This window comes from Lepidochelys olivacea (genome assembly GCF_965140295.1).
Source record: "Lepidochelys olivacea isolate rLepOli2 genome assembly, chromosome: 1".
Lineage (NCBI taxonomy): Eukaryota > Metazoa > Chordata > Testudines > Cheloniidae > Lepidochelys > Lepidochelys olivacea.
This window is the reverse complement of record NC_140411.1, coordinates 18,251,877-18,276,612: the sequence shown is the minus strand read 5'-3', so window position 1 is coordinate 18,276,612 and position 24,736 is coordinate 18,251,877. Positions and strand designations below refer to the sequence as shown.

General features: G+C 44.5%; 1 protein-coding gene across 2 annotated transcripts in view; it reads left to right on the top strand.

The window, feature by feature from the left end:
* GAB2 (GRB2 associated binding protein 2) overlaps window positions 1-24,736 on the top strand; it is a 180,550-nt gene that overhangs the window by 8,161 nt on the left and 147,653 nt on the right. Inside the window, exon 1 of one of the 2 annotated variants that reach the window (XM_084643551.1) lies at window positions 22,511-22,622. The exons of the other annotated variant lie outside the window; for it this stretch is intronic. The gene's annotated coding sequence lies outside the window, so the exon portion shown is untranslated. Of the gene's footprint in view, window positions 1-22,510; window positions 22,623-24,736 lie in introns of those variants that run through there. 2 annotated transcript variants of the gene reach the window in all.

Below are 24,736 nucleotides of genomic sequence, written 5' to 3'. Positions count from 1 at the left end.
AATGCTAAGAAATGGGCATCTAGCAAAATATAGATCATTTCCTGGCCTGGAGTCTTAATAGCTGCTCATGAAATTAGAGAGCGTTAGAGGTTGTAGTCTGCATGGAGGGGAATACAAAGGCACCTGAGAGAGACCTTGGTGTATTCTTGCCAACATGTGACCTGACTGGTGGCCATTTAAGCACATGTATGAAGTCTTCAGGCCCCATGTAGGGCACCACAGACATTGTTGGCCAAATTCCTCGCTGGTGGAAGAGATTCCAACACCGCTGGCATTGCCTGAGAGTCTCCTCTGTCAGCTGTGAATTTGCACTGCTATATCCAAATTGCCCCTTATGGACATATGGTTGGGATCAGAACTCTGATCCATCATGGGCTTCCAGCAGCTGCCAGCACTTGATGTTCCAGAGGAAGGAGAAACATACCTTTATAATCCTGTGCTGCAGCTGGAAAAGCCCTATCAGGTCAGCAAACACAACTCCTCCACCAGCAGAGAAGTGTTCCTTATCGTGTCTGTGCCGCACCACACCGATGATGCAATGCTGTATGAAGATGTGATTCCCAAGCCGGCCAGATAGTGTGAGGCACTACAGCTGGCTGTTCTGCTCCCTTCTTCTTCTACTTGGTGGTCATAAAAATACCGAGGCCTTTTTTATAGCCAGCCATAATATTTGACTGGGGAGGACCTAGGGTTATAAAGTCTTATTTTGTTGCACTGGAATTTACATCTATAACTCCCCATCCTTGGAGACCAGGTGTTATATTGGCTGCATTTCCTGCACGATATGTAATTGCCTCATGCTTTGGCTTTCATAACGTTGCTTTAAAGAATTTTTCTCTCTCTGTCAAGCCTGCATCATGACATCAGGACTGGCCCATGTCCCTGGCAAAGTCCACTGTGGACATAAAAGATTGATGATGGCAAAATATAAGTTGAACTTAAGAAAGACAAACAGCACTTAAGGAAAGTATAACAGGAAGCTGGATTAATTTTTCTTTGGAAGAGACCAGAAGTGATATTAAATGGCCTTTCACAAACAAATGGCACATGCAGTGTGTGATGTAATGCTGTTTACTGGACCAAAGCAGATATTAGTGACTTAGATGGAGCAAATATTACAAATTATTTATTTGTATTACCGGCATTGGGGCGTGGAGGAGCTGTCAGGATTGGGGGTCCATAGTGCAAGGTGCTCTAGAAACACACAGTGACATACAGTCCCTGCCTTGGAGAGCTTACAGTCTAATGGACAAAAGAGATAAAAGACAAAGGAAGTGTTACTACCCGTGAGATCAACTGACTTGGCCAAGATCACACAGGGTTGTCTGTGGCAGAGCAGGGAATTGAACTTGGATCTCCTGGGTGCCAGCAGTGTCTTAACACACAAGATCATCCTTCCTTTCTGAAGTCCTGCTGGTCATTTAAATTACCCTTTAATAAAAGTAACCAATACTACTTAGTCATTGCATCCAGAGAGCTCAAAGCATTTTATAAAGGTGGGTAAGCACCATTCTGCCCATTTTACAGAGAGGTGTGTGACTTTCTCAAGGACACACACTGCAGCCGTGGTGATATTGAGTCCTAACTTAAGCCAGGTGACACTTTTTTTTGGACCAAAAAAATTTTTGAGCAAAAAATTCAGATTTGTTGACACCGAAATGTTTCGCAAATTCATGTCGGTTTCACAAAATTGTTTCAGTTGGGGGTGGGGGGTGGGAAGATAAATTGAAATGTTGCATTCTGACATTTTCAAAATGTTTCATTTTGATTTTTTTTTTTTTTTAGTTTGATACAAATTTTGTTTCAAAATTCTCTTTTTAAAATGGTCAGAATTGGAAATGTTTTGATGGTGTTAAAATGAAACATTTCGTTTGACCAGAAATGATTTTTTTTTTATTTGTTGGAATTGCCAGAGAACTGTGCAAATAGCAGCTTTTTCAGCTGTGGTTCTTAGAAAGATGATGGAAAAATTGAAAAGAGTTCAGAGAAAGAACGTTCCTTATAGTGATCAAATCAAAGAGCTCAATCCATTTAGTTTAACAAAGACAAGGTTAAAGGGTGACTTGATTACATTTTCTAAGTACCTATATGGGGAACAAATATTTATTTGTGGGCTCTTCAGTATGAGCAGAGAAAGGTGTAACACAAGCCAGTGGCTGGAAGTTGAAGCTAGACAAATTTAGACTGGAAATAAGGCAAAAATGTTTACAAGTGCGAGTAATTAACCATTGGAACAATGGTTGTGATAGATTCTCCGTCACTGACAAATTTTAAATCAATACTGGATGTCTTTCTTAAAAGATCTGCTCTAGGACTTATTTTGGGGAAGTTCTCCGGCCTCTGTTACACAGGAGGGCAGGCTAGATGATCACAATGGTCTCTTCTGGCCTTGGAATCTAAGAATCTAACTCCTAGGTCCCTGCTTTGTGTACTAGAAAACACTTCTACAATTACCCTGACACTCCTCCTAACTGCACTTGCTACGATACCCACACACTCCACCCACATCCCTCCTGCCCCCGCCATGGCATATACCCACTTTCCCCAAGAGGTCAGCTGAGAAGGGGTTAAAACAAGCATAAGAAACATACCAATGAATATTACACAGCACTGGGCTTTGGCTTTGTAATGTTATGGGATTTTAATTGCTGTGTCGTGTGACACACCTTGAATATCACTTGGGGGAGAGGCGTCCTATAAATCCAGTCTGTTATTATTTCCTCATGTGAAGCTGCAAACTAAGAGCCCATTCTGCAGCCTTTGCTGATCTCAGTAGTGTTTATAAATGAAGTCCCATCAACCTGTAATCTTTTCTTGCTTTCATGCCCACAGCTTTGTGTCCATCTGTCTGTCAGCTTTTTGCACGGTTACCACTCAGTTGTGTATGTTCATGGTGTCATTACCATGGGGTCTGAGCAACCTCATAAGCTTCAATGGATTTATCCTCCCAATACCCCTGTGACACAGGGCAGTGCTATTATCCCCTCTTTATAGCCGGGGGGCTGAGGTGCAGAGAGACTAAATGACCTACCAAAGATCACATAGGGAGTCTGTGGCAGAACAGGGAATGGAGCCCAGGTCCCCCCAAGTCTTATGCCGGTCCCCAACCACTGGACCACATCTGTGTCGTCTTCTACATATCCCCCCCACCACCACCACCAGGATGCATGTTGCCACCTCCCTGGGCTCATCTGCAAGGCTCTATCTATTCATATTTCAGGCCCTCTCAAAGACCCACTCCTACATAGTACATACAGCGTATGCATGTAACTGGCTTGTATATAAACTGCCCCTTATGTTCCACTTCCCATAAGCTCTGTCTGTCTTCAGTTTATAAGCATCTCAGAGGAGGGACCATCGATGAATGTTCATGCCCTCCACATCATGGACGCTACTGTAACCTTACTGTAGCACTGAGAGGCCCTAGCAGAGATCAGGGCCCCATTGTGCTAGATGCTGTACAAATAGATAGTAAGAGACAGTCCCCGCCCCAAAGTGCTCACCTGAATAGACAAGGCAGGGGCTATGAGGGGAAATAGACACACAGACAGAGGCAGTGACCTTCATGCTCAAGGTCACATCATAGGTCCATGACGGAACTGGAAATGATGCCCAGATCTCCTGACTAGCAGTCCTGTGCTCTATAAGCTAGACCACACTTCCCCATGCCTCTTATTAACTTAATAAAAATAGATTTATGAAATAAACCCCCCATTCTTCTTCCACTGCATATCAGTGTCTAAATAAATCAATAACCGTTACAACAACTTTTTCCAGACGCCAAGCAATGCTTACAAGGTAGCCGAATTAAAACAGGCTGAGAGCATTTTTGAGGATTGGCTTTTACAGCCTCCCGTCCCAGCTGATGACTTGTTAGCACTGGGAATCAGCTTCTTTCCAAAACGCCATCATGCCCCATTATGTTAATATTGCGTTGGGGCTGGATGCATTTATGCAAAAGCTTTTTGAGTCAGAGCCCTGAAAAGGTTGATGTAAAATGTTCCAGATCCCCTTATTTGCATGAAAGGGACATGCACGGTTGCTCTCTCTCATTTATTTTATTAAATCTGAGCAGGACTTTGTCTGGAGAGCATAATAAAAAACTCTGATCATCTTGCTACAAAATGAAATTAGATCCCAACTGTCGTTATAGCTGTAAAAAGTAGGCAGTTTGCCACTGGGCAGAAGCATGGAAAGCCAGATCGAAGTGGTCATTGGTGTAATGGTCCCTTTCTTACCTTCCTCTTATTAAGTGGGTAGGTATAGCGGGAGGAATAGCTCTTTAAAACTGATGAATGATAATAATTTAAGGCCAAGAAGGACCATTAGATCATCCAGTCTGACTCCTGCATGGCACAGGCCATAGATCATAGTATTAATTTGTACAGGGGCACCACCAAATTAAGAGAGGGCCTGCCCCAGAGATCTTACAATCTTTCTCTTGTCAAAGACTCTTTCCAAAGCAAGCAGATATATGTTACCTTTCAGCTGCATTTTCAGAGGCTGAGTGGAAAAGACATGCCCTTTAAGCAGGTACTGTGTAAATGCACATCTTGCTGTCTAGGATGGACAAGGATGCCTGTTTCTCCGTGGGTAGCAATCCAGGGGGGATTTTGTTTCTGGAGCTGCCCTTTTTTATATTTTATTATCTCCCTTCTTCAGGGTATTCAGCTGGTGTGTGATTTCACTGGAGAACCTGGGAGCATCAGGGAATCTTTGTATCAGTCTGGTGGTTCTTTGCTTTTATTACACTAGTGCCTAGAAATGAATTTCTCTGTCCATAATGTGGAATTTCTCACCCAGAATTACTCCCATCTAAGGCCCAGGATGGGAAGATTTGGGCCAGTGATCAGTTTCCTACAAATAAAATTGCCATGGCTTTAAAGTCCAGTAATGCAGAGCCAATATTTAAACAATGGCTGCCTAAATTAAGGCTACAGGCCAAACCTTTCAGAAGTGTCTAGTGATTCTTTGGAAAAAGACACTCTCTGAAAATGAGGCCCCTTTAAGGTGCCTCCACTTGGCTCCCTGAAAAATCAAGTCAGCCATTATTTAGACTGTCGGATTGTTAGGGCAGGGACTGCCTACATCTCTGTGCTTTTCAGTGCCCAGACGACCGAGCCCTGTTCTTGGTTGATCTTTAGGCCCAACGGTAATAAACATGATTCATCATCATCATCATCATTAGTCACTTTTGAAAATTTTGTCCTAAGTTCTTATTGAGCCACCTGTTTTTTCCAAATTGCTGAAAACTTCATAGTTCCCACTCAACGGGAGATATGCCCAATTGGGAAGGTAAGATTCCCTACAGTTGTGGACTGTTCCCAGTTGTGACGTCACCATTCCTGGATAACGGGTGCCTCCCAAATTCATGCTGATCAGCCCTTTCTACCACATGACTCCATCAGCTCTCCCATGTGTCTGTGGATACATAAACCTCCCCCACTGGTTGCACACTCCATGTTTAGGAACGATATCTAGCACATCGTGGGGCATACATGCTCACTGCCAATGGAAAATAGATTAAGTGCCTTCATTCTGTCAATATCGCTTGCAGCTCTCTGGCATTTTTCAGCTGTCTAGTATGGTCCATAAATAACTCTATCCATACAGGAAGCCTATAGGAATATATCCTTTGTTTTGATTTAAGAAGAATCAATGTTTTGAGGGCTGGGTGTCTTTTTTTTTTTCTCCATGTTCCTCGCATACTGTTCACTGCACATAATGTCAGATCTGAGATTCCAGTGCGACCACATTGAATAGACCTGTCCATTTTTTAACAGGTCAGGGATCAGAGCCATGATGTCAGGATATAGAGAAGTGAAGCTGGAAGCTGAAATTAATCACTACCTCCAGTGCAGCATTATAGTATCCATAGCTATCAGCACAGACGTTGGGTGCACTCAGACTGTGGCAGGGTTGAGGTTTGTAGAACCCTTCTGAGCAGGGGGGCGGGGAACAAACACAAACAGTGAAATACAAGGGCTGACTTTGAAAACAGGTATATGTGGCTGCATTGTAGACTTTGAAACCAACTGGCATTGCCTTGCTGAGAAAGACAACCTGCTTACAGCTCAAATGTGTGCGGTGTAGTGGTATTCAGGGCCTGATCTAAAGCCCATCGAAGTCAATGGAAGGGCTTACATTGATTCCAATGGTCTGGGGCTTATTTGTGTAGCAAAGACAGTATGCACAGCTGTACTTACAGACCATGTTGTTGGAAGAAAAGCTCCTTGCCATCAGTGTGGTATGTGGGGGTGGACCCTTGACACAGTTTTTTGGAGAAGGGCGACAAGAATGATTAGGAGCATGCAAAAACTTTCCTGGGAAGAGAGATTGAAAGGGTTGGGAAGACCCTGCAGCAGCAGTGGGATTTGAAGATGGACCTGAATGTAGAGGAAGGTTGTTTGCAACTGCAGCTGCAATCTCATTCTGTTCTTTGGTATATAAAAAGAGACTTCATGATGTGACTTCTATTGCATATGTATCTGTTTAACTTATTAAAAAAACCAAACCTGTTTCACGCACGATGACTCTAACAAAACATGATTAATCTATTGTTAGTTGTGACTATGACCTAGCATGAGCAGTGAACTTATTCCTAAAAATAAACATTTCTGTACAGTGTTTTGAGGACCTGCAACACTATTGTAAATACAAGAAGCTAGTATTGGCATGTAAACCACTGCCCTCTACTGAACAGAAACAGAACTGCTCGGGTGTGGGTCATAGCCTCTGTACTGCTAGTGAGTTTCCTTTTAGTGAAGTGATCTGGTCGTGTGCTGTTGGCTCAGGAAAAGCTGGGTTTGATCCCTGTCACTGCCATGGAGTTCTGAGTGGCTGCTGTTCAGTGGCAACCATAATAGTCTACGTGGCTGCTGACCTGCTGCCATATTTTGAAGTCTGGACTCTTGGAAACTAGAACCCAGCTAGTAGTTAGATGATGTGATGTCCTGTGCCACAGTCAGACAGGAGAGGTGAGGGAGGCAGGATGAAAACACTTCTAAAAACGGAATGTTATAAATAGGATGTTTATGGGGCCACTTGGAATGTCATATAGTTCATGGCTAACTTGTGAAGATATAAGGAATATTTTCACTGAGCCCACATGACATCCTTCCTTCCTTCCTTCCTTCTTTCCTCGGAGTAGATTTCAGTCGTGCTTCATCCATAGCCCTTTTTAAACTCACATTAGTTAAGAAAGCTAACTTGGGACCATTCCTGTGAGGTGATGAGCGCCCCCAACCCCTAATGGGATTTGGCTGATCCCTAAAGATTTAGCCCTTGTAATAAAAAGCTGTAAAGTCTGCTCCTTGCGTATCTGTGTGTCTCCAGAACTCCCACTAACTGCAGGATCAGGCTCTCCTGGATGCCTAGGGTTGCCAATCCCCCAGGATTGTCCTGGAGTCTTCAGGAATTAAAAATTAATCTTTATAATTAAAGATAATGTCATGTGATGAACCCTCCAGGAATTCATCCAGCCAAAGTTGGCAATCCTAGCTGAGGCTGAGAGAGAGAAGCAGGTTTGACACATCTCATGTTCAAGTGCCGGGAAGTTTATACGCTCCTATCTCCTCCTTGGTGTTTCACCTCCAACTCAGGCAGGCCACCAGAGTTTAAACCCCCTTTACTCACACAAACAATACTAGAAGTATGGGCTGGTCAACATTTTTCTGTCAAAACTGTTTGTCTACAGAAAATTGGGTTTTTGGTTAAATGAGATTTTTTTTACAGAAAGTGTCTGTTTTCACAGAAAGAACAGGAGGACTTGTGGCACCTTAGGGACTAACCAATTTATTTGAGCATGAGCTTTCGTGAGCTACAGCTCACTGCATCGGATGCATTACACTTTCCTTGGTAAACCAAAAAATGCTGATTCAGAAATGCGATCACACTGTCTCATGTGAGTCGTAGTTTGGAGGCCTCATGCCCCCATTCTCTAGGGTCTGGGTTTCCAGCCATACTACGGCTCCCATGATGCACTTTGGTGGCTCAACAAGAAGGGAGGGAGTGTTATACCAATAAAATAAAAACTAGCAGGATCTTATTAAAGGGGAAAAGGCAAAATGCCACATTTATTGTGAATATAGAAAGAATCATAGTAAGCAGTTAGGTCTCAGAGTAGCAGCCGTGTTAGTCTGTATTCGCAAAGAGAAAAGGAGTACTTGTGGCACCTTAGAGACTAACCAATTTATTTGAGCATAAGCTTTCGTGAGCTACAGCTCACTTCATCGGATGCTGTAGCTCACGAAAGCTTATGCTCAAATAAATTGGTTAGTCTCTAAGGTGCCATAAGTACTCCTGTTCTCTCAGTAAGCAGTTAGTTATAGCTATAACATTCCATTCAATTTCATATTTATTCACACATTCATTCATACACACACACACTCAGGTTCTGCAAGGTTGTTATCATAGTTACCAGCCTTAGAGTTGCTCATGCCAAGCGACTGGCCAGGTGGCCTGGACACGAGGAGGGAGCAGGGCCTTGTCAGATGCTCATCTGACGCTCCTGGAAGTTGGTTTGCAGAATCAGACCCCAAAGTTCTCACTTTCTAGAGTCCATTTTTATAGGAATTTATTCCTATGCCAGTCTCTGGGAATTGCTTCATCATGCTGTTGCTGAATCTATCAGCAGATGGCACATTCCTGACGGCTCCGTGCTGCTAGATGTTATTTTGTTCTTTGGTTCTCCCATTCTTGAGGCTGTTGGGTAGATTCCAGTCTGCCCTCCGGGGGTCCTCTGGTTGTTTCCACTTGACGCCTTCTTCGGCCGATCCACACTGGATTCTTAGGCTGGCACCTCCCTAATCATTCATTTATTATCCACACCAAGCATCCATCCATATACATCCTCTATCTCTATTTTAATCACAATTGTTAACAAAGCGAGATAAATACAACAAAAGGGTGGGGAGTCTCTGGGTGCTGTTTCTGTTATTACAAAGTACTGCTTTGAGTCCTCTGTGTGTGAGTAGTTGTTGTTACAAATTATTGCTTTGAGAACAGACTCTGTCTTAGGATGTACTAACACAATTAGCAGCCAAAAGCCAAGAGACCTCCCTCTTAATTAGTAATACCCTGGAATTTAAACTATGGGGAATCAAACTCATTTGTGATTTTAATACAAAACTTCTTTAATATGATCCAACAGGAGGAAGAAGTAGTCAGGTAGTCTACCCCACAAAAGACAATAAGGGGGATGAGTCACTCAAACTACAAATCCCATGAGGCACCATGGCAGCATTTCTGATTTTAAATGTTCAGGTTTCAGACAGAAATTTTTTGGGGGAGGGGGGGCATTATTTATTTATTTTTCACTGAAAAGCTGAAATTTTCTGTGAGGGCGTGGGATGGGGGAAGGAAATTCATTCTCTGACCAGCTCTAACCACGGAATCTTTAATGGCCACATGTGACCAGGATGTCAGTTTTGCCCAAAAGACATCTGAGTGCTCCTTAGCATGCCAGGACGTTGGTCCAATACTGTCTCAAAAGAAAGAGCACTATCTGTTGGATTACTAATACTGCAGGATCCTTTGTAAACTACCTCCCTGGAGGTCTGCCACGCAAGTAATCAGCAGCTACGTTGATGAATTGACAAACACCCAGCCAAGGATGGGGGTGGCAGGGTTGCAGCCATCAGCGCTGCTGGTACCATAAACTTGTTACCAAAGACCTGATTTTCTCTTTGCGTCGTATGTAAACTGGCCCATTCTGTGCTAGCTCATGAGGTTAACAGTAAAGTGCCCATTTAGGTTTACTGAGCAATGGTTCGGCCCTCTTGCAGAAACTTTCCTGGAAAGGGAAACCTACGTGCAACAGGCTTATGACTTTCTACTTTACATTATGCCTCTTCAACAGCATTGACTCTTGATTCCAAACCTTCATTGTTTTGACTGGAGTCTGCCTTTGGTCAGAATGCAGGGATGGGGCCAAAAGACAGAGGAGGGGCTTTTTGTGTGTGTGTGTGTTTTCTCTCCTCCACTCCCCTCCTCAAGACGTGTGTGTGTATTTATATAACAAAACACTAAATAAAATAACTGATTACCCTCCCTCTGAGCAGGGCGCATTGATCACCCTCCAGAGCTTTGCCAGCCTGACCTACGTTACTGACCCTTTATGTCAGACATTTGCCTCTTACCCTCTAATCCACCCTGTGTGTGTCTGGGAGAGCATGCACATGGGAATGGGAAAACCAAGGCCCAAAAGCCAGCATGTTTCTAACCCCTGTTTCCCAGTGCAGATAGTTGGATCCCCAGGCCATTCTCATAAAAGATTGCCCAGTAACGCTGTCTTTCATCCTCCGCAAGTATTTAATTAGCAAAGAGAAATAAAGCTCCTGATTGGGACGCCCTGATCAGGCTTGATTCCAAAATCTACCAGAGAATAACTATCCTGACTTGGCAGCTAGAAATTAGGCATTTCTTCCCTTGCTATACCCCTCCTTTCTCTCTTCCCCCTCACACTCATCTACAGGAAAGTGACTCCTCGCACATGTGGCAGGATTGTTTCCTTTGCATGCAGACTACTACGCAGGGCAAGCACTTGTTCAGCACTTAAGTAATAATGCTAATGCTAAGAAGATCCTAATGCTCTCCCTTTACACTTTGGCATGCATCTGATGAAATGAGATTTAGCCCACAAAAGCTTATGCTCAAATAAATTTGTTAGTGACTAAGGTGCCACAAGTACTCCTCGTTCTTCCCTTTACACTGTTGTCTTTTCTTTCCCTCCCCTTGCAGTGTGGTCCTGAGTTTCCATCCTTGTATGAAATAACTCTATTTAATGTGTGCACCTAGCCACTATTTAATCCTGATGCATTTTTCTCTCCCTAGCCATTTACCATAACACAAAGGCTTTCCTATTCAGAGTCAATGATCTCAGCTTCCCAACCCCAAACTCTACCCCTATTATTTCCTATCAGCCTTTCTCTGATAATCTCAGGAGTTGTCTATTTAAACAACCCCAGAGTCCAATGATATCACATCTTTTAAATGCATTGATTGAGAGACCTTAGCATATCCCTTGACTTCATTTGTTATGACTAGTAAATGGGATGGCTAGTCCTCTGTGTCTGTTTCACCCTCCCCCACCATCCCTCTATACAAAGCTTTACAGCAAAGACCGGATTTATTTATTTATTTATTTATTTTTACTGTTTCTCTCTGTCCTTCTTCTCCAGCTACCCATGTCATTAATACTCATCTCTCTACCTAGGTATTCCTGTCACCATAGCATTTTACAAATACTACCAACTTTACCCTTGCACCACAGGTTAAGGAGTTATTATCGGGCCACTCTTGCTGCAGGACGGTGATCCAGAAACTGACCTCTCATTTAAAGAAAATATTATGCTTCTAGCACTTATGGTTGCAGAGAGAGCTTCAAAAATGTGAACGAAGCATAAACCGAAGTAGTGCTGTCTGCAGAAAACCTGTTACGATACTTCTGAGAGGTGTTGACCTGCCCCGTTCCTTTCAAAGAGAGCTTCTGTAATTGATAACAATTTCTTATCCCCATTTTGCAGCTGGTGAACTGAGGCACAGGGAGATTGAATGACTTGCCCAGGAAGTTTATAGCAGAGTCAGGAATTTAACCCCAGATTTTTTCAAGCCTCGTTCATTGCCTTAGCCACAAGCTCAGCCTCCATCCAGCCCTTCTAATGTCTGTCCTGGAATGATGCATCCTGTGGTCCTGTATCAGAAAAAATTAAAGTTTTATGAGCCAAATTCACCCTTGTGTAGCTTCACTAAAGTCAAGGGGGTAATGCCAGGAATGAATTTGGCCTAGAGTGTGTTTGTGTGTGTGTGTTTTTAAAGATTTCAGTCTGGTTGCCAAACAGGAAAATATGATGACTGGAAAGTCAATCACAGATGGGAAAGGAGGGGGAAAGCGAAGCAGCTGGCACCAGTGTGTTCAGTATAGTGCTGGTGATGGGCTGCTGCCACATGGGGCATGTCAGCACAGGGAGGTCAGTCCAAGATTTCACGTGCTGCGTGCGTGTGTGTTTTGCTTGAGACGGCAGAAGCCTTGATTTAGCTGCATAATAAAAGTAAATCTGCCACCGCTCTGTTTCAGTAGGGTGATGACTAGAACACTGTAGAATAGTGAGGAATATATCTGTATGGTAGCTTGGTAGTTGATGGCAGTGTTTTGGCCATTAGAGCAACAGTTAAAGGCTGTTAAGGTAATTTACTGAAGGTTTGTGGTTGTAAATACATTTCCAGTAAATACTAAGGATTCTAATCGATGTTAAGTCCTGCCATTAAGAGTGTGATGGAGCAAGCCATGTGCTGCACATTGTTTTGCCTTTATAAAATGAGCATTACAAAGGAAGGAATGAGATTGAATCCAGTGTGGTGGTATGGATTGGGACTCATTCACCCATTTGCCCTTAGGTGTTCCAAGATGACGTGTACTTGATGGTAAGTGTAATACCCTTACCTTGGATGCACCCATTGGAAAAAACATACATTGACTGGAGAAGAGAAGAATGAGGAGGGACATGATAACAGTCTTCAAGTACATAAGAGGTAGTTATAAAGAGGAGGGTGATAAATTGTTCTCCTGCACTACTGAAGATAGGACAAGAAGCAATGGTTTTAAATTGCAGCAAGGGCAATTTAGGGTAGACATTAGGAAAAACTTCCTTACAAGGTAGTTAAGTACTGGAATAAGTTACATAGTGAGGTTGTGGAATTTCTGTCATTGGAGATTTGGAGGTTTTTAAGAGCAGATTAGGTGAACACCGGTCAGCCATGGTAGATCATACTTAGTCCTGCCTCAGTGCAGGGGACTAGACTAGATGCCTCTTGAGGCCCTTTCCAGTCCTACATTTCTATGGTTGTTATTGATATTGCAGTAATGCCCAGAGGGGCCTTATTAGGTCAGGCACTGTACATATCTATAATAACACAGGCTCTTCTCCCAAAGAACTTTACGTGAGTATTATTATACAGATGAAGAACTGAACCATGGAAGGAATAACTTGCCCACTGTCGCAGCTGCCATGGAATTGAATCATCCCCAGATGTCTGGGTGCTCATGTTCTGGTTCTGCCCCTTTGAGAGAGTGCACCTCCTACAGATGGGTGCAAAGACTTCATTTAGCTTCTCTGCAATGGCCTTGTCTTCCTTGAGTGCTCCTTTAGCACCTCGATCATCGCAAAGGTTAGTTCTGGATCCAACATTCCTCTAAAACCAAAGAGCACTTGGTCCTGGCATTCCTGCTACCAGCCTGTGTGTCTGTTAATAAAGCAATGAGCTTCTGCCTCACCTGCCACAGAATCGGAAGATTATTCCACAAGTCTCTTCATGTTGGCAGCTTCATTCCTCACAGCACACAAATCACGTGGGTGTCTGGTGCCACAACACACCTGGTCGCTTTATAATTAGTGAGGGGCGACCAACAGAAAGTCTGGGGTTATAAGTACTCATGATAACAGGTGGCATAGGAAACCTGGATTCTACTCCTGGTTCTGCCACTGATGTGGCCTTGAACAAGTCATTTTGCCTTTGTCCGTCCTCTCTGTTTAGACTCCTGGGGGACACCACTATTTACCTCTCTCCATTCTGAAAACTGACCATTTATTCCTACCCTTTGTTTCCTATCTTTTAACCAGTTACCAGTCCATAAGAGGACCTTCCCTCTTACCCCATGACAGCTTACTTTGCTTAAGAGCCTTTGGTGAGGGAGCTTGTCAAAGTCTTTCTGAAGTCCAGGTCTTCAAGGGATGAGAAGGATGTCCATTTAATGCCTCTTGGCATGTCTTCTATTGTATGCTGCATTACCCAGTTGATGGCAATGTTGAAGAGGATTGCAGACATGACACACCCCTGATGTACTCCTGTTTTGTCTTCAAAACTGAGCTCACTGTGATCAACACTGCATGCAAAGTTGAAATAGAAGCTTTGGATGATGATGATTATATGCAGAGGGATTCCATATGTCCGCAGAATGCACCATACGCTGGTCCTGTGAATGCTATCAAAAGCCTTCTCAAAGTCTATGAAATTTATGTAGAGTTGCCACTGCATTCTAAGCATTGTTCTATTATGTTTTGTAGAGTGAAGATCTGGTCTGTGCATCCACACCCTGTCTGACACCCGGCTTGCTTTTTTCTGAGAACTCTATCAGCTGCCTCTGATATACACTGGACTATGATCTTACACAGTGTGTTGCTTGGCACAGATAAAAGTGTGATACCGCACCAGTTGTTACAATCACTGAGAGTTCCTTTCTTTGCTATCTTCACTATAACCCCATTGGTCCACTCATCTGGCACTTTTTCCCTTTCCCAGACTGATGTAAATAGAGGGGCCAGGATAGATGCTGCTAACTCAGGATTTACCTTGGACAATTCTGCATTCAAATTATCCTTGCCAGGAGCTTTCCCATTTTTTAAGGATTTGATGGCTTGAATGATCTCTTCCTTAGTTGGGATGTCTGTATTGATATCAAGATCTTCTGGCTCCTGGATGTTTGCTTCCTCTTTAGGAGGCTCCCTGTTCAGCAATTCTTTGAAATGCTCTGTCCTGTGCATTTCTTGTTGTTTTCCAGTTATTAGCAGGTGGCCTTGTTTGTCCTTGATGAGAGTGTTTGTTTGTTGGTGTCTGCTGTTTACCGCTGGTAAGCCATGTCATTTTGTAGACGGTTCCTTGTTCACCAGTGAGAACACCAGCCTGTAATTGTCAGGGTCACCTCTGGAGCCCTTTTTAAAAATTGACATCACGTTAGCTATCCTCCAGTCATTTGGTACAGAAGCTGATTTAAATGATATATTACAGACTACAGTTAGTAGTCCTGCAATTTCACAGTTGAGAGCCTTCAGAACTCTTGGGTGAATATCATCTAGTCCTGGTGACTTATTACTGTTAAGCTTATTAGTTTGTTCCAAAACCTTCTGTAATGACACCTCTATCTGGGACAGTTCCTCAGATTTGTCACCTAAAAAAGAATGGCTCAGGTTTGGGAATCTCCCTCACATCCTCAACTGTAAATTCATTTAGTTTCTCTGCAATGCCCTTATCATTCTTGAGTGCTCCTTTAGCATCTCAGTCGTCCAATGGGCCCACTGGTTATTTAGCAGGCTTCCTCCTTCTGATGTATTTTAAAAAAAAATAGATATTACTTTTTGAGTCTTTGGCTAGCTGTTTTTCAAATTCTTTTTTGGCCTTCCTCATTATATTTTTACATTTTGTTTGCCAGAGTTTATGCTCCTTTCTATTTTCCTCACTAGGATTTAACTTCCACTTTTTAAAGGATGCCTTTTTGCCTCTCATTGCTGCTTTTATTTTGTTGTTTCGCCATGGTGGCTCTTTTTTTATTCTCTTACTATGTTTTTTAATTTGGGGTATACATTTAAGTTGAGTCTCTATTGTGGTGTCTTTAAAAAGTTTCCATGCAGCTTGCAGGGATTTTACTTTTGGTGTTGTACCTTTTTAATTTCTGTTTAACTTCCTCATTTTTGTATAGTTCTCCTTTCTGAACTTAAATGATACAGTGTTGGTCTGCTGTGGTGTTTTCCCCGCCACAGAGATAATATAATTAAATTTAACATGGTCCCTGTTACCAAGCGGTCCAGCTATAAAGCGGTCCAGCTATATTCACCTCTTGGACCTCATCCTGTGTTCCACTTCGGACTGAATCAAGAATTGCCTCTACTCTTGTGGGTTTCAGGACTAGCTGCTCCATGAAGCAGTCATTTAAGGTGTCAAGAAACTTTATCTCTGCATCCCATCCTGAGGTGATAAGTACCCAGCCATACCACAGCAAGCATGGAGCCCATTCAGCGCACCGCAGCTGTTGTGAGCATTGTAGACACCTCACACGTTATCCTAGAGTATGTGCAGAACCGGTATAAGAGATGCCAGCACGAGGACGATTGTGATGAGGACATGGACACAGACGTTCCTGAAAGCACAGGCTGTGGCAATTGGGACATCATGGTGGCAGTGGGGCTGGTTGATACAGTGGAACGCCGATTCTGGGCCCAGCAAACAAGCACACACTGGTGGGACCGCATAGCGTTGCAGGTATGGGATGATTCACAGTGGCTGCGAAACTTTTGCATGCGTAAGGCCACTTTCCTTGAACTTTGTGAGTTGCTTTCCCCCGCCCTGAAGTGCAGGAATACCAAGATGAGAACTGCCCTGACAGTTGAGAAGCGAGTGGCGATAGCCCTGTGGAAGCTTGCAACGCCCGACTGCTACCGGTCAGTCGGGAATCAATTTGGAGTGGGCAAGTCTACTGTGGGGAGTGCTGTGATTCAAGTAGCCAATGCAATCACTGACGTTCTGTTATCAAGGGTAGTGACTCAGGGAACCCCATTGCAGAAAGCCATCCACTATGACCTGCACATTTCCCAAACTGTGGTGGGGCAATAGACGGAATACATATCCCTATCTTGGCACCGGACCACCTTGCCAACCAGTATGTAAACCGCAAGGGGTACTTCTCAATGGTGCTGCAAGTACTGGTGGATCACAAGGGACGTTTCACCAACATCAACGTGGGATGGCTGGGAAAAGTGCATGACTCTCGCATCTTTAGGAACACTGGGCTGTTCGAGCAGTTGCAAGAAGGACTTACTTGCCAGACCAGAAAATTACCATTGGGGATGTTGAAATGCCAATAGTTATCCTTGGGGACCCAGCCTACCCCTTGCTCCCATGGCTCATGAAGCTGTACACAGGCAGCCTGGACAGTAGTAAGGAGAAGTTCAGCTATCGGCTGAGCAAGTGCAGAATGGTGGTAGAATGTGCCTTTGGACATTTAGAAGGTCGCTGGCGCTGTTTGCTGACGAGGTTAGACCTCAGAGCAACCAACATTCCCATTATTATTGCTGCCTGCTGTGTGTTCCATAATATCTGTGAGAGTAAGGGGGAGACTGTTATGGTGGGGTGGGAGGTTGAGGCAAATCGCCTCAGGGGGGGGGAAGGACAAGGCGACACTGCTTATTGTAGCCACACTACAAGTCAAAACTGTTTGAATGACAGCCTTCTGTTGCTTGGGCCATCCTCTGGAGTGGAGTGGCTGGGTGCCTGGAGCCTCCCCCACCCCGCGTTCTTCGGTGTCTGGGTGAGGAGGATATGGAACTTGGGGAGGAGGGCAGGCAGTTATACAATGGATGCAGCAGGGGTCTGTGCTCTTGTTGGGTTTCCTGCAGCTCCAACAGATGCTTCTTCATGTCTGTTTGCTCCCCCATTAGCCTCAGCATCACCTCCTGCCTCTGCTGTTTGTGCTCACTTAATGCTTTCCTGGCCTCTGCCTCTGAATGTCTCCATGCATTAAGCTGTGCCCTGTCGGTGCTGGAGGACTGCATGAGCTCAGAAAACATGTCCATCGCGAGTGCATTTTTTTTTTCCTTCTAATCTGCAATAACCTCAGGGACAGAGATAACCGCAGGGAGGAGCATAGGAGTTTGCACCAGGGGGGAGATAAAAAGAGAGATTAAAATTTAAGATGATACATTTCTGAGAACAAAAGGGAGACTCTTTCACAGTGAATCAAGCAATTCACAGCAGACAGCACATGTGCTTTAGGTACAAGGTCACATTTTGCCTTTTATATTGAGCGCCTGCCAGTGACACATCACACACAGCTGGGCAACAGAATTCAGTTTCCAGGCAGCTATGGTAAGTCTTTTCGTACGCGGGGTTGGCTTCTTATGCCTTCATAACATGTGGGAATGGTTTCAAACTGCAGAGCCTTCTTTTCCCATAGCAAGCAATGCCGGTTGGGTTTCATATTTAAAAGGAGGGGCTGCGGTTTTCTGTTGGATGTGCAGCACACACCTCCCCCACCCCACCACGTGGCTATTCTCTGGGATGATCCCTTCACCCCTCCCCGTGCCACATGGCTATTCTCTGGGGATAGTCCCTTTTAGCCAAGCGCAAACAACCCAGCATGAACAGTGTCCTTTTACTGTTCCCTTACAAAAATTCCTCTATTTCAACCAGGTGACCATGAATGATATCACTCTCTTGAGGCTAACACAGAAAGATAAAGACCGACTGTTGCTTGAATGTGACCAAAAGCCAGGACCATTCACTGCCATGCTTTGTGCTGCAATGATTCCAGACTACTTGCTACTGGCTTGGCGTGGTAAAATGTCCTACTGTGGAGGATGAAATAAGGCAGCCCTCACCAGAAACCTTCTGCAAAGGCTTTCAGAGTACCTCCAGGAGAACTTCATGGAGATGTCCCTGGAGGATTCCTGCTCTGTCCCCAGACACATTAACCGACTTTTCCAGTAGCTGCACTGGCTGCGTATGCATCCCAATTCTTCAGGGCAAATCAAACATTAAACACTATTACTTTTAATCCCTGTACTGTAGTTACAAATGTGCACTCATCAGAGCTGCCTTCTCTGGCTTCAGGGTCGGGGATCCCGCCTTGGGAGGGTATTGGCTCCAGGGTGATGAAAAAGTCCTAGCTGCCGGGGAGAATGGATTCACCGCTTGCGTGCTGCGCATTCTTCTCCTCCTCCTCTGCTCATCCACAAAATCCTCCTCCCTGTTGCGTGAGACTCCCCCTTTGCAGGTGTCCACAGATGATGGTGGGGTAGTGGTAGGGTGCCCCCCTAGAATGCCATGCAGCTGATCATAGAAGTGGCATGTATGGGGCTCTGACCCAGAGCGATCATTTACCTCCTTTGTCTTTTGGTAGGCTTGCCTGAGCTCCTTAACTTTCAGGTGACACTGCTGTGTGTCCCTGTTGTAGCCTCTCTCCACCATGCCCTGTGCAATTTTTGGCATATATATTAACATTTCTTCTTTTTGATCAGAGTTCGGCCTGCACAGATTCTTCTCCCCATACAGAGTCAGATCCAGTGTTTCCCTTTTGATCCATGCTGGAGCTCGTTTGTGATTCTGGGGGGACTGCATGGTCACCTGTGCTGTTGAGCTCGCCACGGTGACCAAATAGGAAATGAAATTCAAAATTTCCCGAGGCTTTTCCTATGTACCTGGCTAGTGCATCGGAGTTCAAAGTGCTGTCCAGAGCGGTCACACTGGAGTGCTCTGGAATAGCTCCCGGAGGCCAATACTGTCGAATTGCGTCTGCACTACCCCAAATTCGACCCAGCAAGGTCGATTTTTGAGCTACTCCCCTCACCGGAGAGGAGTACAGAAGTCAATTTTAAGAGCCCTTTAGGTCGACGGAACGGGGTTGTGTAGATGCATTCATTTTAAAATTGACCTAATACGGCTAAATTCGACCTAACCTTGTAGTGTAGACCAGGGCTAATTCTCATTCTGTGTAGGCTGTCTTCCATTTTGTTTCCTTTGGGGTTTTTTTAATGTGGTTGGCCTTCCATTTCTCATCTCCTGTATGGTTCATGTCCTAGTTTTAGCTTTCAGACTCTTGTAATCAGGAATCCAGATTTCCTGGTGTGAAAAAAAACCCACACTGCTAAGAGGTTCACGGTCAGAAGATTATTGTATTTTACCTGCTGGGGTCTAGGAAGTGTAGTTCTTTTACTAGTCTCCACACTAATTCACTGCAGGGTATGCTGTGCTTGTAGCACGGAGTGGCGTTTAACAGTTCTGTTACTTGCGCTGCATTGTCACGTAGAGACCCCGACCTAAATCAGTGCCTGACTGTGCATCTGCTTAGCCAGAAACAGCTGCTGCCCAGAGACTTTTTTACAATCCAGACAGGCAAAAGGGTTATTATCCACATTTTACATCTTAAACGACTAACCCAGGGTCACAGCGTTAAGGCCTTGGCTACACTTGCAAGTTAGAGCGCATTAAATCAGCCCCGGGTGCCCTAACTCCCGACCCGTCCACACTGACAAGGCACATAAAGCACTTGGACTCCACGGCTGGCACGCCCCTGGTAATCCACCTCCACGAGAAACAGAGAGCTCGCCACGCCCTGGCTGAAACACCCGGGCGTCGGTGTGGACGATGTGTTGCATTACTGCGCTGTGATTGGCCTCCGGAAATGTCCCATAATCCCCTGAAGTCAAGTGGCCACTCTGGTCATTGTTTTGAACTTGGCTGCAGGCATGCGGATATCCCCTTTCAAAGCTCCGTTTCTGACAGCCGGCTGCTTGTCTGCTCCGGGACAAAGCAACCATTACTGTGGAATGCTGCTGCTACCGAGGCAGGCGTGTGTGTGGGGGGAGTGAGGCTCATGTTGGGGTTTCCCCCTGCTGCTGTCTGATCTTACACTCTCTGCCCCCCAAAACACACTGTCTCTCCCCCCACATACACACAACACACTCCCTGTCACACTCCACCCCCCCCTTTGAAAAGCAAGTTGCAGCAACTTGCACACTGGGATAGCTACCACAATACACTGCTCTCTGTGGCATTGCAAGAGCTGCTAATGTGGCCACGCCAGTGCGCTTGCAGCTGACAGTGTAAACACACGACTGCGCTTTCCCTGCTGCTGTCTCCGAGGGCTGGTTTAACTCCCAGCGCTCTACATCTGCAAGTGTAGCCATGCCCTAAGGTGGTGCAGCTGCACTGGTGCTGCGCTTTAATGAAGACACTACTACTCCCATCGGAGAGCCTCTCCGGTCAGCACAGTCATCCACCTCCCCCGAGACGCGGCAGCTATGTTGGCGGGAGGAGCTCTCCCTAGTGTTGCCTACACGGGGGGCTAGGTCAGTATAACTGCATCGCTCAGGGGTGTGGATTTTTCATGCCCCCGAGTGACATATTTATACCGATTATAAGTCTGTAGCAGAGACCTGGCCTCAGTCTGTGCCAGACCTGGGAACTGAATCCACATTTACTAAGGCTTTGTCTAGTGCCTTACCCACAAAACCATCCTTCCACTCTGAATGGCTTCTCCGCCTGACGCCCCTCCCAGTATTCACCATGATACTGTAGTTGTTCTCCACCCCTCCTTTGCCATTACGTCTGTATTCCAAAGATCCATGTTAGTAATAGAAGTACAGGAACAAAGAATACCTTCCACTTTTCCTAACTTTCAGTTATCTGCTCCGCTCTGAGCAGCATTTTTCCTGCCATTTGGATCTATCTGTTTTGTTTTCTAGGCCTTGTGAGCTTTGGTAAACTATTACATCTTCTGGCTATAAGGGAGGGTTGGGGGTGGGGGGCTGTTTGTTTTTGTTTTGTTTTTTAGTTCTGTGAAAGAAAATCTTTTTTTTTCTTTTTTTTTTTTTTTGCCAATGCAAACAAAGTCTGCCCTGTCTCCTCTGCGGTAGCTCAAGATGCCACCCACACCCAGTCTCGCAGTGGAATGTAGACACAATTATTCCAACAGTAGCAAGTCCCACAGGGGTTATCCTTGGTTGACTTCTCTGTGATCATCTTAAAACAAAACAAACATTGGTTGTTTTTCTTGTGCTTCTCTAGCGTTCTGCTAATATAATGCCAGGTATTGAAGGACTTACTCACGCAGAGCTCCCACTGAAGTCAATGAGAGTTTTGCAATTTGGTATTTCTGAGGTGCCTAACAAAGGCCAGGTAAAAGACTGGCAAAGACACTGGGCTTTGGTCCATTGATGTAATACTTTAATTATAGTCATGCCTGTCTTTTACTGTGAGTGGCTTATACAGTTAAAGAGATGCTCGTCTAGCACGACATTCAGATCCAGGTTTGAATTTCCCTAAATTCAGGATGTCTGGAAACAGGGTTGTGGTTCGGGTCTCTCTCTTTAGTTTCAGAGTAGCAGCCGTGTTAGTCTGTATTCGCAAAAAGAAAAGGAGTACTTGTGGCACCTTAGAGACTAACATGCTCTAATAAATTTGTTAGTCTCTAAGGTGCCACAAGTACTCCTTTTCTCTCTAGTTTGACGCTCCCCCTAACTACTGCTTGTATCTCTTACCCTCTCACCAAGGCCCACCTCGGCTGTAACACCTTTAAGAAATCAGCAACTTTGTGACAGAGTCCGGAGACCTTGGTTCTGTTCCTACTGGCATGTGCTCAGTGTATGACTCCAGGAAAGTCATTTAAGTGCTTTCTTTTTTGCTATCCCTATATGTAAAATGCTGGAGCAGGGTGAGATCCTACGATTGAAAGAGCTATATAGATGCCCAACATTATTACTGGCTGGGACTCTGCAGTCAGTCAACATTCTTCAGAAATGCCAGGTGAGTGCTCCAGGGTGTAGAAGATGCAGTAAACATTCTACAGAGCTCAGTGAGGTTCATAGTCATTAAGTTAAGCTGAATTTCAGTCGCATTCCTAACTCTGGAGGACAAATCCAGCAACTGAAATGGCTATAACAGTGACACAACGAGGCCCATCCTTTGTGTCCTAGTGAAACCAGTTAAGTCTGGGGATAGATCCCAAACACAAACATGCACCTACTCTAGGAGGATTCAGATCTAAACTTTGCAGTGCTCATTGGTACATATAACCTGTTGGATCAGAACAATCTCCAGCTGTGGAGAAGGGGGAGGGCTGGATCCTCAGCTGCTATAAACTGGCTTAGCGCCATTGAATTCACTGGAGCTTCACAGACTTACACCCCTGCTGAGCAACTGTCCTGGGGTCCTGAATCCATTTCCTTCCTACCCCCAGGTTGCTGTACAAAATAATAGCTGAGAAGGCCATCTCCGTGTTGCATGCGGATGCAGTCACCTAGTGTGGGATCTGTCACCGATCTGCCACCCACCCGTGGAAATCTTTTGGGCTTGATGTGAGTATAGAAGCAGGCTCAGCATCTGGTCCTATAACAGTAATATTAACGAATGAAATCAAGAGCCTCACTGTTTAATTAGGAACTCTTGTTAATTTTGAGCTAAAGTCCTGGGGACTTGATTGTTGTGTCTCTGCCTTTAACATTGGTCATCCTTTCTCTGGGAAAGGAAAAAGCTTTCCTTCTTAGGCAGACACTGACTCAGTTACTTTAACATACCGTTGCTACACATAGGCACATCATACATCATTTGAAAGCTTATTATATCTACTTTAAGTTGAAGTACGATGTGGAGCTGTCAAGTGGTGATGTTACCCTAGAAACAGAGATAAACAATTACACCATCAACACATTAAAATGACCACTTTGAAATATTTGCATTAGTTTCTGTTACTTTAATGACTCCATGTGTTATTTCAAGACATCAGTTTGGATTTCTTTTGATCTCAAAGCATCCTAACAATCCAAAGGGTAAAATAAAATCTAATAATTTGTACATGTATGATTGAAATGTAACAGTGGTGACATTTCGAGTCAACATCATTATCATTTTGTTCTTCCTTATGATCTCTGTCAAGAGTGCCTGGGTTACCACAGTCGTCTTTGTCTTGGCATGTACACAGTTCTGTGCAGGGAAGATTGTTCTGACTACACACATAGTTGGACTGTGCAGTGACCCTACTGGTACAGGCACTAATAAGGTCTTGTAGAACTCAGATGTGATTGGGCCCTTGAGGAATACAGGAAGTAGTTCATCATCCACATTTTTCCATCATCCATGTTGCTATTGTGATCCAATATCTGGTTTACCTATATGCAAAGACCTCCAAATCCTTGTTTGCCAAGATGCCTATTTTACCTCCTCTTCAAAACTGTCCTCATTTGGTGGGAATTTGGCCAGTGACTTGTCCTTTTTTATGGCTAGATTGAGGTGCAAGCAATTTAGGTCTCTGTGGTCTCCTTTGCTTTCTCACTCTGGTCATACAGCACTGCTACTAACTTCCTAGCTGCAGAAACTGCAGCTTGTCATCACTCTCTCCAATTTGGCAAGCTCTCTGGAGCAGTAAGCTCCCTTTGTTTTGACATTAACACAGATTTCTCCCCAGTACCAAATCAGGATGGCCAGAAACACATCCTGTTAACAGGTAGACAGCAAGAAGTATGTTGCAGAAGTCAGGAGTGAATGCATCACAAATTGCATGCATGGGTATGCAGCAATGCTTGTTGATGCTGCTAATGTTGCCTGTTTCAATCCACATGTTATCTATGTGTTCCATTATTGGAAAGTAAGTGATCATCAAGGACCCAAACATCTGTATCAAGTGACCTAATCACTATGGTTACTTTGATACCAAGCAACTCAAAAGCCATATTGGCACACACAGCATGCAGAAGCCTCCTTGTATAGCTTCCTCTTGAGTACTGTACTAGTCTTGGGTTTCTTCAACGCCTCTAATGATGATGGAGTTTACTACTTCGTCACTGAGAGAGCCTCCAGCAAGGAGAATTTGTGTTGGGTACGCTCCTTTACTCAGGTGCATTTTGAACCATATATTTTTTACAAGTGACTATGTATTGGATGCCACAGTTAGAAACTTTTTTTCCATAGAGGTAAAGGGTGTCCATCAACCACCTGGTATTTCTTGCATCCAACCTTAGATCCTTTCCAACGCTGTCTCTCTGCAGTTTTCACAGTTACTGTTGTCATATCCATCAAAGACTTCAATTACAGAATTAGCTTTTAGGACCTGCTCAAGTACTTAGCAACCAATCCACTAAATGTGTGGAATTTGTCACCAGCCTTCATTTGTGTGATGGCCATGGCATCTCTGATGTACAGGGTGGTTTCTTTGTTGCATGCCCTTAGCTCATGGATTCTTGAGCTTCCAGCTGATCCCCCCCCCAATTCAGCTTTGTCTGTTCTTCTCATTGTTCAATCAGCATGGAAGAGGGACAGAGGTGCAGGTCCTCTTGGGTGATTAAGAACAGTTGCCATTGAAACATCATCTCTGCATCTTGCTAAGGACGGGGGTCTGTGGAAAACAGTTTCTGGATGGATAGCTGCTGGGATTGTCCCTCCCTAGACAAACTTAAATTGGGCCTTCTTGGCCATG